The sequence below is a fragment of the Globicephala melas genome, chromosome 18 (genome assembly GCF_963455315.2).
Source record: "Globicephala melas chromosome 18, mGloMel1.2, whole genome shotgun sequence".
NCBI lineage: Eukaryota > Metazoa > Chordata > Mammalia > Artiodactyla > Delphinidae > Globicephala > Globicephala melas.
Window position 1 is genome coordinate 23,132,577 of NC_083331.1, and position 20,220 is coordinate 23,152,796.

The following is a 20,220-nucleotide window of genomic DNA, read 5'->3' on the forward strand; positions in this document are numbered from 1 at the left end:
GAGGAAATCCTCATTACTGCCGCCGGAAATTTCTCAAACCTGGAAGCACCCAACTCCTGCTTTGTTCTTATAACCCCCCTTTGGACTCCTATTTCCTTCTTTTCCCATAAGGCTTTGCCCTGTAAGTGCTCCTCTCACTATCTCATGATTTATCAGGTCACGTATAGTGGAATATTTTAATAAACTGGGAAGGAACACCCACCACTATGCATATATACAGGCACGAATGCACATGTGCACAGACATGTATATGTTCACACACTAATAACACTTCACGTACCCACGTGTGTATATCATACACAATGCAAACGTACACAGACGTAGCCACATTTACACAGAAACAACTATACTGACACTCAAATATCTCTGCTTTCAGTAATCATTTTTGCCCCTCAGGTTCTTCCCTCTTCTCCTTCTATTTCTATCAGGTATTCACTCTTCCCAGGAGGATGATTAACTTAGGACAAATAAGAGGACGTGCCACTAACCACTGTAGATGATAAATATATGAAACGTAGTCTGAAAAGATGACACGGGCAAAAAATGTAGGTGGGCTTGAAAACTTTCCAAAAAATTTACGAAAGAGTCAGAAAAGGGAAGGAAACTGAGCTAGCTAACCCATGAGGACATCAATGAGCCCTGTTCCAGGGAGGCCCTGGAGCAAGGTTCTAACCCAGGAAGGCTTACATTTACAGCAACAATTCCTATAGCAGATGGAGATTATTAACAGCCCTATTTGATGGCTAATCTGTATCTACTCCTCTTTCCCTGTAATTCTGTAACCTCCTCCCACTCCAGCTCTGGACTTGGTCATTTTGACCTGCTTTGGGCCAAAGAGATGTTAGCAGAAGCTTGACAAGCACCTGCAAACTTCTGCTTGCCCTCTTGCAAGACTGGGTTTGTGCACTCCTGCACTCTGACATGGCTATAAGAACATATCAGACTAGCCTATGGGAGGATGAATAATGTAAGTAATTGAGGCAAGTGGCCTGAGTCAAGGCCACCCTAGATCAGCTAACAGCCAGCTGATCTCACATCAAAGACAAGAAGTATAATTCAGCCTTAACTGGTTTTTTTTAAAATTAATTATTTTTGGCTGCATTGGGTCTTCGTTGCTGCGCACGGGCTTTCTCTAGTTGCGGTGAGCGGGGGCTACTCTTCGTTGCGGTGTGTGGGCTTCTCATTGCGGTGGCTTCTCTTGTTGCAGAGCACGGGCTCTAGGCGTGTGGGCTCAGCAGTTGTGGCTCGCAGGTTCAGTAGTTGTGGTGCACGGGCCGAGTTGCTCTGTGGCACGTGGGATCTTCCCAGACCAGGGATCGAACCCGCGTCCTCTGAGTCGGCAGGTGGATTCTTAACCACTGCGCTACCAGGGAAGTCCCCAGCCTTATTGGTTGGCAGACTTGCGAGCTTAAGTAAATGGTTGTTTTAAGCCACTGAATTTTGGGGTGACTTGTTATGCAGCATTATTTGTGGCAAGAGATAACTAACACAGAAATTGTGATTTAGAATTAGGGTGCTGTTATAACAAAAAAGTAAAACATGTGGCATTGGCTTTGAGACCAAGAAGTGGGCAGAGTCTGGGAAAGTAATGAGAAAACTGCTATAGAAGGATGGAAAAATAGCAACACTGATTATGTAGCAGCAGGAAAAAAAAAAAAAAGAGAGACCGGTAAAATTGTCATTTGGTAATTCAAAAGACAGGAAGTGTACCTACTGAACTTTGGGATTTGAGTAATAACATTTCCAGGCAGAATGTTGAAAGTATCAGTGGCTCTCACTACCTACATATTGATAAGGTTCCTGTAAGAAAAGAGAAGGGTTCAAGAAATAACCAACCAGTGTGTAAGCAAGTTTAGAGGGACTATAGAAGGACCGTAACTTCTTGGTTGGAAAACAGAATTGTTTCTTATCTCTAGTCTCTTCAGTCAGCAAGAGATTCTCAAAGTAAAATAATGCCTGGGGCAAGGATTCAAACCAACATTTAAGACCTTTTATTAGGACTTCTGAAAGAAAGCAAGCAGAGCCTCTAAGCTAGACAAAAGGGCTGCTAGGAATCTTAAGAGCCTTGCCCCACAGCAACCTGACTTGCCCAAATAACAGTAATTAAGTCTAGAGAGAGATCTAGCTCTAAAAGAAGTGGAGGCTTTGCTTTTGGCTCATCATATCTGTAAGAAACTCACAAAAACTTGTAATCACTGCATTACAATCAAGAGCTTTAGGAGACCTAGGAACTTACGTGGCACAGATGAATAAACTGCTCGTGGTTACCGCTTCCTCTACTCCCAGAGGAGAAACCAAGCGTCAGGAAAGCTAACCAAGCCCCACAGAAAGGGAGCAGCAAAGCTGGGATGCGTGCCCACCTCTGCCTGACCAAACACCTACCACCTTTTCATCTCCCTACCTGTCAGTGGTGGGATATCAGGCACCATGACAAGTGGCAGGTGACGCAGCACAGGGTGATAGTCTAGCAGCTGAGAAACTGGTTTTAGTGCTGACTTTGCCACTAAGTTTTCTTGAACAGGTCACAACCTCTTCAGCAGGGTAGATTGGAAACACCATTCTTTATGTTCCCTTGCAACTCGAAGAATCTGGAAAATATTCTGATGAACAGCTCTTGAGGACACAAGAAGCCTCTGACGCCCCCGATCTGCCGCCATACAAATGACCTAAAACTTACTGCCTTGTCGTTAATCTGGTCCTGAATTAAACAAGTTCATTTTGAAATTTGCTTATTTCAATCACTTAAGATATTCAAAATATCCTTCCAGCCTGAAACGCTTCCCTTGCCCTTCCTAATGTTCCAGTGAAATCTCGATGATGTACGACAGGGAGGGCACATTAATATTCTGAGGAAATACAATACTGCAGACTCTAATTTTAGAACATTCATCACTGAGGATGGTTTTCCTCTTCCTGTCCTAATTTTTTTTTTTAGGTTGTCAGCCCTTCGGACTACATCGAGCTAGGTGGTGACGTTCCTTTATTACACATTTCTTTCCTGAGGGCTTGCCCTTTGTTAGGAATGGCAGGAGGCCCAGAAAAGGGGAGAACCCGTAGCCCTTGGCTGCTCTGAGTTTGCCCTCTAACCGGGGAGATGAAACCTGGAGCGATAGGAGGCCCTACAGAAAGCACCAGATGAATGGCAGAGACAAGATCACTTTGTCAGGGAAGCTCTTACTCTGTCTTGAAATCCATCTAGGCTTTACCTCACCATCACGCTGAGGTGTGAACTGGTTTCAAATCCTTCGATCTAATACCTGGTTTTGATGTGGCAGCTCCCGTAGCACCAAACTCGGCCTTGAATGAAATCCTTTGTCTTGGAGGAAACATCCAAGATACATCTGAGTCTCCTGTTCTCCTACAGGCTGCAATGGGCCTCCTGTGCTTTTACTGACAGCAGTCTTGACAGCACGCACTCGGGAGAGCCTCCCCTTCGCGCAGGGCAGGGAGGGCCTCTGCAGCAGGGTTTCTCCATCTCCGCACTAGTCACAATTGGAGTCAGATACTTTGTTGTGAGGCTGTCCTGTGCGCTGCGGGCTGCTTAGATGCCACTGGATGACAACAGCACCCCTTACCCCAGGCGTGACAATCAAATACGACTCCACACATTGTCAAATGTCCCCGGGCGGGGAGTAACCTCTCTACTGGCTAAGAAACACTGCTCAAGAGAATGAGAAAAAAAAATCCCAATTTTATTGTTGCTGTTAAAAATGGATACCACCTCCACCGTCACCAAGCAGTGTCCCTGGGGTGTCGAGCTTCCTTCCATCCCCCAGCCTAGTGCGTAGTTGGGACTTCTCACGGCTGTTCACGGGAAAGACCTTTCACCTTCCAAAGGCAGCTGTTCTGTTTTCCGCTTGTCCTCTACCCCCAATTACTTTTGCTGCTCTACTCATGAGGTTCTATAGCTCTTTATAAGGTCTCCAATAGGTCTATAACCATCATTCTTGAGCAGTTTGGGACAAATTTTGTGGCAACATTGGGGAAGATTCCAGTGGCATGACATGGTGTCACATGCAGAAGGCTTGCTTCTCAGCAGCTGTCAGCTGGGGTGATTCACTAAAGCATGTATCTTCTCAAGGTGAATTCTCTGTGGACCCACCTAAGCATACTTCCCAAGACCTCCACCCCTATCAAGCCAGGGTCAAATTGAGGGTCTTAAAAAGTCTGGAGTCCAGTCTCTTCAGCAAGTGATGTTGGGAAAGTTGGACAGCCGCATGTAAATCAATGAGGTTAGAACACACCCTCTCACCGTACACAAAAATAAACTCAAAATGGCTTTAAAGACTTAAACATAAGACATGACACCATAAAACTCCTCGAAGAGATCATAGGCAAAACATTCTCTGATATAAATCATACCAATGTTTTCTTAAGTCAGTCTCCCAAGGCAATAGAAATAAAAACAAAAATCAACAAATGGGACCTAATCAAACTTACAAACTTTTGCAAAGCAAAGGAAACCATAAAAAAGGGTGAAAAGACAACCTACAGAATGGAAGAAAATATTTGCAAATGTGACTGACAAGGGCTTAATTTCCAAAATATACAAACAGCTCATATAACTCAATAACAAAAAAACAAACAACCCAATTGAAACATGGGCAGAAGACCTAAATAGACATTTCTCCAAAGAAGAAATACAAATGGCCAATAGGCACATGAAAAGATGCTCAACATCACTAATTATTAGAGAAATGCAAATCAAAACTACAATGAGGTATCACCTCACACCGGTCAGAATGGTCATCATTAAAAAGTCTACAAATAACAAATGCTGGAAAGGATGTGGAGAAAAGGGAACCCTCCTGCTTTGGGTGGGAATGTAAGTTGGTGAAGCCACTATGGAAATCAGTACGGAGGTTCCTCAGAAAACTAAAAATAGAACCACCATATGATCCAGCAATTCCACTCCTGGGCATATATCCGGAGAAAACTATAATTCAAAAAGATACACGCACCCCTATGTTCATAGCAGCACTATTCACAATAGCCAAAACATGGAAACAACCTAAATGTCCATCAACAGATGAATAGATAAAGAAGATGTGGTACATATACACAATGGAATACTACTCAGCCATAAAAAAGAATGAAATAATGCCATTTGCAGCAACATGGATGGACCTAGAGGTTGTCATACTGAGTGAAGTCAGAAAGAGAAAGACAAATACCATATGATATCACTTATATGTGAAATCTAAAATACGACACAAATGAACCTATCTATGGAACAGAAACAGACTCGCGGACTTGTGGCTGCCAAAGGGGGGCGGGGAAGAGATGGAGTGGGAGGTTGGGGTCAGCAGATGGAAGCTATTGTATATGGAATGGATAAACAACAAGGTCCTACTGTAGAGCACAGGGAACTGTATTCAGTATCCTATGATAAATGGCAAAGAATATTAAAAAAGAATGTATACATATATGTATAACTGAATCACTTTGCTGTATAGCAAAAATTAACACAACATTGTAGATTAACTATACTTCAACTAAAAAAAAAGAAAAAGTCTGCAGTCTCCTGAAGACAATATCATTTGCTGTAGACCATGAAGCTCACAGATGGGACAACAAGGATTTGAAGGTGGCTTTATTTACCTCCAAATGTTCACGCTCGTTCCTTCACCACCGCGCCAACCACATGCCTTCAGAAAAACTAGAAACAACAACTTGGGAACCCTACGAAGGGCATTCCACAGTTTTCTCCACCCCTCCTCACGCAATAGTACATACACGGACATCTTTTTATGCCTACAACATCAAATCAACAGACTGTGATACTAGATTAATTCAATAAACATACAGCATTCACTGTGTGGCAGGTCCACCCTCATTTAATCCTCATAAGAATCCACAGCAAATACTCTCTTCATTCACTTTTTTTTTTTCTTTTTTCGCGGTACGCGGGCCTCTCACTGTTGTGGCCTCTCCCGTTGTGGAGCACAGGCTCCGGACGCGCAGGCTCAGCGGCCATGGCTCACGGGCCCAGCCGCTCCGTGGCATGTGGGATCTTCCCGGACCGGGGCACGAACCCGTGTCCCCTGCATCGGCAGGCGGACTCTCAACCACTGCGCCACCAGGGAAGCCCTCTTCATTCACTTTTTTGTCAACCTTATTTCCATGTTCTGGTGAAGAGTCTGTGGAAAACCACTTCAGACCCCTCGGCAGTCGTCCCCACCCCACCAGTGGCCTGAGCCCTGGGAGCACAGCCCCGTCCTCAGCAGGGAACTGCTGGGCAGACACGGGGGACACCTGCACCCACACACCAGTCTGTGACCTCGGGCCGAGTAGCAGTAAACTTGGGTCCTGGAGCAGCCCACCTGCTCTGACAGTCCTCCTTGGGGGCAGCCTTTCCAGCAGCGGCCTGCTCTCCCTCTTCAACAGACTGGATGAGGCCCACCTACATCATGGAGAGTAATCTGCTTTCCTCAAAGTTTACTGATTTAAATGTTACCCACATCTAAAAAATACCTTACAGCAATGTCTAGGCTAATATTTCACCAAACAACCGGATGCCACACCTATCCAGGTTGACACTTATAACCATCGCCCCAAGGAACAGGAGTAAGGCAGGAGTGTTTTTCTTAACATCCACTGACTGTTAAAGGCAAGTTGGCCCTTTCGATTCCAGCAGGAAGGAGGTACTGTGCTCAGTGTATCAAAAACGAAGCAGTGGAAAAGCCACAAAGAGGATTAACACAGACTGGTGGGAATGTGTCAACGCCCAGCACTTCCCTCAAAGAAAAGTGGAGGGAAGCAAAGCTAGTGCCAGCCCAGGATGCTGCAGGGATAACTACCTTCCTTGATATCCATGCCTGCAGATTAGATCTGACTGTTTTAGATAAGTCTCCATGTTAACAGATAAAAGTATGGTGCAGTCGTGGAAATAATGAAATTCCCAAGAGCCCTGAAAACCTGTTCCCCACCTAAACTAAACTCTTCTATCATCCTGAATGGCTTTTAAGGGTGTTCACTGATGGTAAGCATAAGAAAATATACTCGGAGCTCTTGCAAATGATTCCATCTAGAGACAAGCACATGGGGACAGAGCATAAATTAACAAGCTTCCTTTGTACGAGGAGTCCCCACCGCCTACAATCCCTTCTGGTGCCGTCTGCGTCCTTGGCATGGTTTCAGAGATTTTTATGTTGTTGAGGTTTTTGGGTTTTGTTTAATGTTTTCCCCCCCTAATAAAAAATGATTAGTGAAAAGAGGTCTTGAGTGCTGCAAGAAGAAACACTGTAGGATGTCATGTATTAAAAACTGGCTTGGGATCCAGGTGTCAGCTTCTTACAACTCAGCCCAGGGCTGGTTCCAGTTCTCTTTGCTATATTCAGACTGGTCTCTGAAGAGAAAAGTGTGCATGTATAGCAGTTTTGTGAAATGCTTAAATAGTACACACACGCACACACACACACACAGATAAAGGGAGATGACTTGGTTGTTCAAGAGGGAGATCGTAACTCTAAGATACGTTCCAATTTTTCCTCCTTTGCTATCTGAACTTGGAAACTTAACTACTCTATGCCTCAGTTTATCCACCAGCAATGCTCAAGTGGTAACAACGTTTGTCTGTCTTCTTCCTAATAATTATAAATCAGGATGTTGGAACGCTCTGTAATCTTAAAGTCTATAAATCAAGCACAGCGAAATATAGAAACTATCAATATCATCACCTTAGGTCAAAAACAAGATTTAAATTCCAAGCTCCAGTGATGAAAGGCTACTGGGTGGAAATGCTGTCAGCTGGCCCATCGCTCTTGTCTCCATGTTTAACATGTTCTCCTTCAGATCAAGGAATCTTCCGTGAAAGACAGCCTCACAGTACAGTAGCATTGTTATAATAGCAGACTGACCAAAATGGAGACAGATGGCTGCTCAGTGGCAGGGTTTTTTTTGGGGGTTTTTTTGTTTTTTTTTTATTTGCGGTACGCGGGCCTCTCACTGTTGTGGCCTCTCCCGTCGCGGAGCACAGGCTCCGGACGCGCAGGCTCAGCGGTCATGGCTCACGGGCCCAGCCTCTCCGCGACATGTGGGATCTTCCCGGACCGGGGCACGAACCCTTGTCCCCTGCATCGGCAGACGGACTCTCAACCACTGCGCCACCAGGGAAGCCCCCCATATAATCTTTAGTCAGTCCTCCCAGGCTGCAGGGAGTTTTATGATGTCCTTCTTTCACAATGTCAAAGCATTTCTGCCAATCCCTAATGGCCTAATTCTGTTTTCTGAACCATTTTCTTGAAGGAGACCCAAACTTCGGTGAAACACTCCAGTGCGGTACTCTCCCTTGGCACTTTTGAGGCACCTCTAGCACCTTTTGTCAGTCCTTTGAGTCAATGACATAAAAAGAAATCACAGCCAAGTAAAAATGACTGTGAATGAAGCAAAGCTAGGTCTCTATGACTGGCAAGTGCCCAGGGGCCAAGAGCTTCGATGATGCTCCCTCTACTGATTGACGTGCTCCACTGTCCTTTACTGACTGTTTCAGTACCATACTGGGTTTGTGTATGTACCATAAAAGTATTCCTGGGAAAAGCTGCACTAAATGCTGAACGGGATATGACTGTACCCTTAAAAACATTCTGGTTTGACACTCAAGGGACAGCAGCACGAGGTATGAAGGCCATGTACTGTACCCTTAAAAACATTCTGGTTTGACACTCAAGGGACAGCAGCATGAGGTATGAAGGCCATGCACTCTGACCACTTCTAGGAAGCCTTGAATACCTGCCCCCCACGGTCCCTGTCTGAGGGGCTCACCATATACGAGGCACTGTCCCTGCCGCAGCCTGGTACAGGGCTCTGCACAGTGTGGTGGGTCCTCTGCTGGACATGGCCCAGCAACCCGCTAGGTCCCTCCTGAAAAGCTGGATGATGGTACCTACAGAGAGAGGCCACCAGAAAGGAGGGACTCCGGGAGCTGAGGGACACTCTAACACCAACCACCAAGCGGGAGCTGGGAGGTTGGAGGACAGCAGGAAGTCAGTCAGTAGGAACAAAAAAGGCAGACCAAAACTGCTGTCGCCACAATGGTGGAACAGGAGATCAAGGAACAGTCTCTCCTGCTCTCCTAACCTGACGGACCTGGCAGGAGGCCTTGCTCTATGGAAACTGGCTTTCCCCGTGTACTTTATGTTTTTAAACTGGCTTAACCTAACATGCTCCTGTTTCTTGCATTTCCCAAGAGCCTAACGCTGGTATCACCTCACTCTACCCCGGGTCAGCTGACCGTGAGCGTCAGTGCACCACCCTGACGTGGATTTATAATGGCTACTTTTAGCACCGGGATGAGTCTCTTAGGCAGCCTTCAGTGCAAGGAGGCTTTATCTATGCCCTTCTTTGGGGGCATTCAGCAGCCCTGATGAATGCCTATCTCGCGCCAGCCAAGCAACATGCCAGACGCTACAGGTACAAATGAAAATGAGAAATGACCTTAACCTCAAGAGCATTCCAAGAACGTGAACTTCCAAGTCGACAGTCCTCTGGCGGTCCCGCAGCTTGCAAAGATATCCCATCCTAAGATTTCCTGTCAGAGATCATGGAACCAACACGACTGTTAAATAAACACTACCATGCCAATGGATCAACAAGAGCTTAGGAGGGTTTAGTTATGTAGACAGCTGAGAAGAGAAAATTAGAGTTAAACGTCTAAGGCACAAGATGGAAAGGTTAGCTCTTCTACTCAAAAGAGTCCCAACAAAAATAGAGGATCAGCAGAAAAACAGATGAAACCACTAGACTACTGCAGAAAGACTTTCTTAATGGTATGTTTCTGATACAAATGCAATGCTAACCTGCTCGGGTTTGGTCAGAGAAGAAGGGCAAAGGAGGTTCCTGTTGAGATTCAGAAGAAGCCTGGGTCAACAGAAAAATACAAAATGACTGCTTCCCCTCAGAGTATTCTAAGGAAAGAAAGAGCAGCTGTTAGCCCCCAAAATGCTTTTTTGTAAATTAGAAAAAGATGCTTCCTCTGGGCAGACAAAACCCCATGCCAGTGCTTAGGCCTCAGCAAACAGAGCGTAGGCTGGGTTTCCACCCTCATTTCTCTTCTTGGAAAGGTATCCTTGTGCAGTTAACTACCTACAAACCATTACATGGCACAGGGAAGGGGGAAGAGAAGAGAGAATCAGACAAAGAAAGAAGAATAAAAAGAATCATGCAGAAAGAGAGAAATGGAGAGGCAGAGAATGAAACTGAGAGGGAAGGTCGAAGAAAGAAGGGAAGAGAGGGAGAGACAGAAGGGAACGAAGGGGAGAAGACAGAAGGAAGACTCATGAAACAAAGAGAAAGGAAGGGGGCCAGGTGCTTTGGGTTTGCTTCTCCATGGCCAGTCCACGCTTGGTGGTGACAGAGAGGTCGGGTGAATACTCTTAACACATTCAGTTCAGTTTAGATCCACACCCCTGTCTGGAGGACAAACTTGTGATGCACTGTGGTTGAGGCTCTGGGTACAGATCTGAGTGATGCTGCCTGCTGGGGAGCATTCAGAATGAAATCAGATGTCTACCAACCTCTCTGGGAGCACCAACGCACACGTGATTAATTCCGACAAGAAAGTCCCGTTTCAGGCAAGGTAATGGGGTCTCATGACTTCGTCAGTCAATTAGAAAGTCAAGACTTGACCAGAAGAAAACAAACAATGAACCAACCAGCCGACCAACCAACAACCCACCCGCAATCAACCAACAAGAAGAGCCCTTGCCTGCAAGGCACGTACTATTGAGGTGTATAGTTTCTAGACGTGTAATAAAAATGCCTATCACAGCTGCTGTTAAAAAACAGAAACAGTTGTTTGATCCACCTCCCTCCACGTCACCACCACAAAACAATTCCCTCCCACCTCTCAGCATCTGCCACGCGGCCTGATTTTAGACATTCCTTTAGCAGCCGGAGGAGAACCTCCACAGCACGTGACATTTCCTAGATCAGCACCTTGGTTACCAATTTAGAATCTTCCCAGCACCTGGAACCTAGAAATACATTGTTAAGATTCCCCAACAATAAAACAGGCCTGGTCATGTCAGCTCAGCTCCTTAACTGGGGAAATACCAGACAGCCAACTGAGAGCCTAGTAAGCCCTACGCACATGAACTCAGAACTGGTGGATGTCTGCAGGAAGACAGATACTACAGGAGGCGGAAGGCATACTAAAAACCAGACCCGGGGTGGGACAGGGAGGGTGGGAGGGAGACGCAAGAGGGAGGGGATATGGGGATATATGTATATGTATAGCTGATTCACTTTGTTATAAAGCAGAAACGAACACACCATTGTAAAGCAATTACACTCCAATAAAATGTTAAAAAAAAAAACAAAACAGACCCACCTGCAGCACACTTTCATCATAGCCAGTGCTCCAAAGGTCATGTCCTAGTGTTTTGGTTCTTTCATTCATTCAATACATGTTTACCGGGCCCCTGCCTGAGTGTTAAATATGGAGGCAAGCTGTGCAGATACAGAAGTGAAGAAGAGCTAAGCCCTGCCCTCAAGGAACTTACACCCTTATTAAACAAAGAACTCCACAAGTAATTAATTATTCAGTAAGAATTACTAAAAAGTACACGTGTAACTGAGACCAAGTACAGGGCTCTAGGCAGGTGTGTAACTGGGGCATCTGATCAGGTCTGCAGGGCATGACACTTAAACTGAGATCTGAGGATTGAACCATAGCTAACCAGACAAAGAGGGAGAAAAGAGCAGACCAGGAAGAGAGAACGGCCATCCAGAAATCCTTGAGACCGGGGTGGCTCCCACCTAGATCATGAGGAGTGATGGGAAACAGGTCAGAGTTATACCATTGGGCTCTGGAAGGCCAGGTTACGGGTAACCTCTGTTTATTGTCTTTTAGACTGAGTCATGGCTTTTCTCTTTGACTCAACTGTCTAATCTAGAAATACCTGATCTCTGGTGTGTGAGCTGGCTGCGACGTGTAGCTCCCTCCGTGAGACATCAATATAAAGAAGTTAAAGAAACAGACTCACAGATATAGAGAACAGACTTGTGGTTGCCAAGAGGGGGGTGAGGGTGGGAGAGGGATGGATTGGGAGCTTGGGATTAGCAGATGCAAACTAGTAAATATATACAGAATGGATAAACAACAACGTCCTATGTAGAGCGCAGGGAATTACATTCAATATCCTTTAACAGAGCATAACGGAAATGAATATGAAAAAGTATATATTATATACATATACACACACACACATATATATGTATAACTGAATCACTTTGCTGTATACCAGAAACTAACACAACATTGTAAATCAACTATACTTCAATAAAAAATAAATTTAAAAAAAAGTTAACCTTCAAGGTTCAAACCTCAGTACCACACAAGGCTCCAGTAGCCCCTTCTCTGTTTTTCGTACCTCCAAACAGAGCTTCCGCACCACCCAAGAGACCCCTCTGCCTCTCTTGGCAACAGATCACATAGCTCTCAGTAACTTGCATTCGCTTGAGCTTCCTGACATCTCTCCTAAGCCTGCTCTGCTTCTCCGTGGGAACAGGGCACAACCTCTTAATGTTAACATACTGAGTTCTCTCTAAGAAGGTTAAATAGCACAAATGACTTTACTACATCCTCTATGGGTCTGTACTCCTGCCATCTAATCATCTTAATTCCTTTTCCATTCATTAGAAAAGGGGACTGCTAGGAGAAGAGAATCCCAGAATTCATATAAGTCTGAGTAACAGCCCTAAAAAAAAATGTATAAAAGATTTCAATTCTCCTTACTTCCCTTTCTCTAGTCAGATTCAACTAATGGTACATAATAGAGGAAGTCAAGGTATTCCTCTAACATTTATAGCATGCAATTTTGCAGCTAGAATAAGAAATAAGGAGAAATTTTCTGTTTCTGGGATGGCTGGAATTTGAGGTATAATGTAGTCCAGGGATGGGAGATGAGTTCTACTCTGGACTTCAACCCCGTTTCATTGGCAGTGGTGGTCAGAAGCAGAGTCTTGATGATTCTGAGGCCCAGCAGGTAGGTCTATGCGGTCAGCCAATGCTGGGGCATGGGAGTGGTGAATCACAGCAAGTGTGCCACTTGTCTCCCATCCATGGGAAACTGAGAGACCACAGAAGGCCATGCATCAGATCTTCAAGACCTCATCAGATTAAGTTACTAACATCTGCTCCAACAGGGGAAAATTTCCCCAGTCCTCACTACCTGATATACACAAACATGTCACCTGAACAGTAGTACTTACTCATATTTGATTCATTTGTGGCCCCCATCTGCTGCTACAGGATCACCTACCCTTTGGAAATTCTTTATTTCTTAAGTCTTTCTATAGTTCTCTACAAGGTAGCTCTCATGGGCCCATAAGCAAGTCTATTCCTGCCAGTGCCACTGGTCTACCAAGCTGAAAGGGTACTGCCACTCCCAGAAGTATCCCATTTCCCTCTAGAATTCCCCAGGGCTGAACAGTCTTCAGGAATCCACCATTTGTCTCACAAGTACAGTGGGTTCCACCGCCTCTCCATCAGTATCATTTCTGATGCCCGAAACCAAACTTTCAGGACCAAACTTTGCTGTGATGTGCAGTGAAATGAGTGTGTTAGAATTCGAAGAATGACTCACCATGACCCTCACTTTGTGCCCCTTCCCCTTTGAGTGTGGGTGGAATCTGTGAACACAATGAGATGTCTCTCCTGTGATTATGTTACTTTATATGGCAAAGGAAAGATGATCCAGCTGGGCCTAGCTTAAACTGAATAAGCCCTTTAAACTCAGCGCTTTCTCCAGCTCATGGAAGAGAGAGAAGTCAGAGATATAAAGCACAAGGATTTGATGTACCGTTGCCGCCTTGAAGATGGAGGGGCAAAGTAGAAAGAAATGCCCGGGCCCTCCGAAGCTGAAATTGGCCCCTGAAAGAAAACAAGGACCTCAGCCCTTTGGCCACAAGGAACGGAATCCTGTCAACCTCGTGAATGTCCCTGGAAGCAGATTCTTCCCCGGAGTCTCCAAGGAAGAGCTCAGCCGGACTGACACCATGACTTTGGCCTTGCGAGACACTAAGCAGAGAACACACCCAAGACTTCTGACCTACGGAACTGTGAGATAATGAACGGGTATTGCTCCGGGCTGCTAAGTTTTGGTAGTGTGTTACACACAAATAGGAAACTTATACATGGAAAAGGAGAGGAAAATTCTCTCCTCTGCTCCCTACACCAGTGTTGTTTTGTTACCCGTGTTTAACAGTCCAGGGAAATGAATCTTTCTGATTTTACGCACAATCTTACTGTTTTCCAAAGATCCAAAGATGTGTCCAACGGGTACTGGGCCTAGGGACAGTCATTACTCAGTCTTTATTTATTTATTTATTTTTTTTATATTTGACATTTTTATTTTAGGCTGCAAAAACAAAAACGAGCAAACAAACAACAAAAAACTTGAAATAGGCTTGTCAAATGATGTAAATTCATCCTTTCCAGGGAAGCAGAAGGTAGACCAGTGCAGGTTATCCTCAAGGCCACATACATCCTGCTTCACTGCTGCTTGCACTCTGCTGGGTTTTGATCCTTCTTTGGGTCATAGTCTGGATCATTTTCCTCATCTCCTTCTTCTTCCCCTTCCTCATCCGCTTCTTCACCTTCTTCATCATAATCATCATCATCATCTTCAATAGCTTCTCCAGTAAAGTATAACACTGATCTTGGGATTATGCGCTCACGTAAAAAGTGACCAATTTCAAAGTCCGCAGCAAGGATAGCTTCAGCATCATCATCCAGATCTCCACTCTCAGGAACTTCAGGAGGGGCAAAAAAATTAAAGAAAGAGTCATTAGAAACTGTTTTGGTCACAGTACGAACTGTCCCACGTCCCTTGTGTTTCTGCTTCTTCTTAATGGTTTTCAAAGTGACATTCTTCCCTTTTTTCCAATCTATCTGGCACCCTGTACAACCCATAATTTCTGGTCCATCAAAAGAAAAAGGATCAGAATCATCTGGTTCTGACCTCATCCTATATGTCTTTGTCAATACTTCATTTGTGAAATATTCATTGGGTTCAAAGTGAAATTCTAAGACAAAACTCATAGGCTGACCAGCATCTGAGAACTTCACTTTAATATCTTTCAAGTGCTTCAGAATAGGTTCATCATGTTCCTGAACCATATCACTGAGCAAGTCAACATTCTTAAAAACGGTCAACCAAAATTCAGGAATTCCTTTGGGGTCTTCTTTTTCTTCATCCTTTTTCTCATCTTCAATCTTGGCCTTTTCTTTTAGCTCCTCCGAAATTTCATCTTCCTCATCTGGTTTCCATTCACATTCTTCTTCTGTAGGTTCATAAATGGCATTAATGATCTCAAATCACTTATCAAATAGAGGTTGATAGAGAACAGCATACTTTCTTTCAAGATCATGAACTTCCTCATAGAACTTGGCTTCTATCTGTGCACATTTAACTTGAAGGTTTTTGAGAGCATTCACGCGTCTTTTAACTACCCTAGGCAAGCTGTCGATGTCTGCCATGTTGTATGAACGCCAAATATCGGTGGGTAGCACGGGGAGCCAGGCGGCCGGAGCTGCGCAGGCAGTGACTCAGGGCGGCGGCGGGAGGAGCAGAAGGCGGCGCGGCGAGCAGATGGCGCTAAAAAAGCCATTACTCAGTCTTTAGAATACCCTTCCCAGCTCTTGGTTAAAACTCTTACATGCCTCATTTCATTATGACGAGTTCTTGTAGGAGGCTTCCCAGTTCCACCTTGAAGAGATGCATGAGATCATCTATATTCATTCACTCATTCATGTATTCATTAAACAGTGAGCACCTAACATGTAAGCTGTGTTCTAGGTTCAAGTGATACAGAAGGAACGCATCGAAATCCTACCTCTCACAGAGCTTACGTTTTCGTAAGAGGTAAAGAGACAAATACATATCTATTTCAAGTGATGCCAAGTGCTATACAGAAAAACAGAGCAAAGTAAGGGGATTGAGAGCAACCCAGGAGTGGAGAAAGTATTTTATATAACTGGGTTAACAAGGATCTGTAGACAAGGGGGCCACATGAGCAGTTAAACAGTCAGCCATGTGAACACGTGGGGAAGAACACCACAGGCAGAGGGGATTCTAAGGGTAAAGGTGCTGAAGTAGGAGGGTGTCTGGCATGTCTGAGGGCTGCCGTTGCTGGACAGGAGTAAGCGAGGTGGGGAGAAGGAAATGAGGTCAGTGAAGTGTCACAGGCCGGATCATGTGGGGTCCTACGGGCCACTGAAGAACTTTGAATTTTACCCTGAGTGAGGTAGAAAACACTGGAGGGATTTAAACAGGGCAGTTTCATCATCTGACTTGCAGTTCTGTGGCGGACGAGCTAGAGGGGAGGGGAGACCAGCTGGTGAGCCAGTGTACTGAGCATTGATGTTGGTTTGTGGAGGGATAGCCATGAAGACAATGAGAAGACGTTGGATTCTGGACATGTTAGAAGGTGGTGTTGACAAGATTTGTGGAGAGGTTAGACACGGAATGTGAAGGAAAGAGAACAGTCAAGAAAAATACACGCCTGTGTCTGAACTCCAGCAGTGGACGGGGCTTAAGTTCTTCCCCAGGAGACGCCTCAAGCTATTAATTCTGTTCTAGTTCTCCACCTGCCACTAGACATTCCTGAAGCCCAGTGGTTGTAATGTCCAGGTTAACCTTGAGATCTTTGCTTTGGTAAATAAAATTCTAGACACAGCCAAGTTTCTGCTGGGAGGCAAGAAAGCCAGGTGAGGCAAAATCTTCCAAGCAATAAAGATCTCCGACTCAGCAGGCAGACTGTTTTCCTTATTTAACATGAAAGAGCAGGAAGTACATGGCATTGGTTCCCCAGCCCCTAATTCCAACAGACTTACACATTTTTTCCCAGCTCATGAGTAGGATGTTGAAATCTGAATATGAGTGTAAAGTCTGGAACCCAGTCCTAAGACATCCTGAGTCCCTACTGCAGAATTGGTCCAAGCAGTAGTTCATGGGTTCTACAGCATTTCAATCCAATCATTGCTTTTGTATATGAGCAGAGAATAAATAAGTCCTGGAGTTCTGGCATGAAAATCACATATGGTCCCTGAATGCAGGGCACCATTTTATAAATAAGAAAAGAAGTGTGAATACAATAAAACCTTTTATACAGTTAAAAACAGCCGGTTCAGACAAGATGGGTAGAGACCCATTCTCCTGACTCCTGTCCACTAAGCACAAGGATAAAGCCTGCGAATGGCACAAGAGGCACCAAAGGAAAGCAAAATGTGGTAAGAAGAAAGCCAACTGGTCTGGGACCTCGGGACCTGAGGAACAACACAGTAGCAAGGCATCTTGCATCCCCCCACCCAAAAGAGGAAGGCCACCCAGACACGGAATCTCCAACCTCCAACCTAGCAACAAAAGGCGTCCCAGGTTGCTCCTCCCTGGATAAGACAGGAGAGCCTCTTACAACAAAGGAGGATCATCAGAGCCCCACCATAAATGGCCAGGGGAGGCACTCTCTTCCCCGCAGGCCTCACTCTCTTTTTCCACCAGGAGGTACCAAGGCCTTAGGCCAAGGGACCAGCAGGAGAGGGCCAGCTACAGTAGGTGGACAGTCCTAAAGCCTCTTTGTCCCCAAGGTCCGAGACTCTCCTCCCCCCAGCTGATGGAAATAACATGGAAAAGGCCCAGAAAACTAAAAAGCTAAAACAAACTTTAGCTTGTAAATGATTCTGATATTTTTGTAGCTAAGGATTAATAGGATAAATTGGCATATATAGTAGGGTTGAGCTGTGGGGCTAATAAAATAGTCTCTGTAAAAGATTTTACCTAGAAACTGAGATGTCCAGGTGGGGTTGCTAGTAGTGAAATCCTTAATCTTAGCTTTATATTTTAAATACAGGCAGATTGAGGTTAAAATGAAATACACAATTTTACTGGCATACAGGAAGAAAGAAAGAGACATTGGTCTGTATAAGGCTCTAGACTAAAATCTGATTTTCAGCTAAGGTGCTGTGGGGGAATACACATTAAAAAAGCTTTTAAATAAAACTGAAATATGTTTCTGAGCAACAGTCCAAGGTAGCAGACCTCCTAGCGCTATCAAGATGGCCTTATTCTTGCAGGCCAAAGTTTAAATATAAAAACAGACCATTTCATTGAATTAGGGAAGAATTCAGGGTCCTGGGAGTATCAGGAAAATTTTTAGCCAAAATGAGCAATACAAACCTTCAGAAAGTTCGCAAACTATTCATATCTGAATCAATATACAAAGTAAGTTCACCAGTTTTCTGACGCTCAGCTAGAGAAGAAAGAAGAGTGACGGGGTAGAGGAAGAAAATCAGTTAATCAACATTTGAAAGAAAACAAAATTCAGATGTTATAGAATGAATGTTTGTGTTCCCCCAAATTCATATGCTGAAATCCTTAACCCCCAATATGATAGTATTAGGAGGTGGGGGCTTTGGGAGGTGATTAGGTCGTGAGGGTGGAGCCCTCATGAATGAGATTAGTGCCCTTATAAAAGAGACCCAGGAGAGTTCCCTTGCCCCTTCCACCATGCTAGGTTATAGCAAGAAGACAGCTGTCTATGAACCAGGAAGGGAGTCCTCACCAGACACCAAATCTGCCAGCATCCTGATATTGGACTTTCTAACCACCAGAACAGTGAGAAATAATATTTGTTGTTTAAAACACCCAGTCTTTTTGTTATAACAGCCCAAATGGAATAAAATGTCAGATAACAGAAATCAGTTAAAGATTAATTCAAGATGTCTCAATACTCTGTAATGGCCTATATGGAAAAGAATCTTAAAAAAGAGTGGATATATGTATAACTTTGCTGTACACCTGAAACTAACAAAACACTGTAAATCAACTATACTCCAATAAAAATTATTAAAAAATAAAAATAAAAAAGAACTCACATGCTGCATGTTTAAGAAGGTAAAATAAAAGTAAATTAAAAAAGATTAATTCAAGAATGTGAAATAAAACATCCCATATAGAAAAGCTGTGTACAGTAATCAGTCAAGCAACCAACTGCCCCTCTTCAGCCTTCCTTTGAAGATAAGATCCCTCCACAAATGACCTGATCTATAAAGAACAGAGGAAAAAAATCAGTTCTTATAAAAGCTAACTAGAAATTTCAAGAAGAGGATTCCCCTAATACTACTTAGATACTTTTAAAACAAAATATTTAGTTAATAGAATCCACTTGGATACATTCCTGTCATAACAAAAAGGACTTTAAAAAATCCATTCTACTTTAGTAGATAAAGAAGTATTAACTCAATCAATAAAACTAAAGACTACCAAGGCTGCAAGGGATGAAACCATTTTCAACTACTGAAAAGACAACTAGAGCCATGGTGCAGACTGCTCCCTGGAACAAGATGAAGATGCTCGGTGTCACCTCACCAGCAACCTCCCATATGGTTTTTCCAAATGTCTCTGTCTTCATTTATTAGTGTGAAATATAGGAACTAAATATTTTTAAATGTAAAGAATCTCTAGCTTGCTAAAGATTTTGTGTTATCAGCTATAAGAAAGAATGAAATCTTGCCATTTGCAACTACATGAATGGACCTTATTATGCTTAGTCAAAGAAGTCAAACAGAGAAAGACAAATACAGTATGTTATCACCTATATATGGGATCTAAAAAATAAAACGAACGAATGAATATAACAAAACAGAAACACACTCACATACAGAGAACAAACTAGTGGTTACCAGTGGGGAGAGGGAAGGAGGGAGGGGCAAGATAAGGGTAGGGGATTAAGAGGTACAAACTACTATGTGTAAAGTAAGACACAAGGATATATCGTACAGCACACGGAATACAGCCAATATTTTATAACTTTAAATAGAGTATAATCTATAAAACTATTGAATCCCTATGTTATGCACCTAATATAACTAATATAATATTGTAAATCAACAACACTTTAATTGAAAAAAAGACTGTGTTGAACAGTTCACACAATCCACTGGATTAAAGGTGAGTTATGGGCTTACTTTTTTAGGACCCTTTTTCTAGATTATAAAATACTACATACTCAATATAAAACTCTTTCAAAAATACAAAGACATATAAAGAAAAAATAAAATAAAAAACAGCCCTTGGGATGTAATGTACAACATGATGACTATTGTTAACACTGCTGTATGGTATATTTGAAAGTTGTTAAGAGAGTAGATCCTAAGATTTATCATCATAAGGAAAACAACATTTTCTTCTTTTTTTTTTTTGAGTCTATATGACATGATGG

The 20,220-nt window shown here is 43.7% G+C and overlaps 1 protein-coding gene and 1 pseudogene across 3 annotated transcripts in view; both read right to left on the minus strand.

Annotated features, from left to right (window-relative positions):
• DNAJC15 (DnaJ heat shock protein family (Hsp40) member C15) overlaps window positions 1-20,220 on the minus strand; it is a 213,956-nt gene that overhangs the window by 33,462 nt on the left and 160,274 nt on the right. The gene's annotated exons all lie outside the window — the stretch shown is intronic.
• LOC115856546 (nucleosome assembly protein 1-like 1 pseudogene) lies at window positions 14,336-15,602 on the minus strand (annotated as a pseudogene).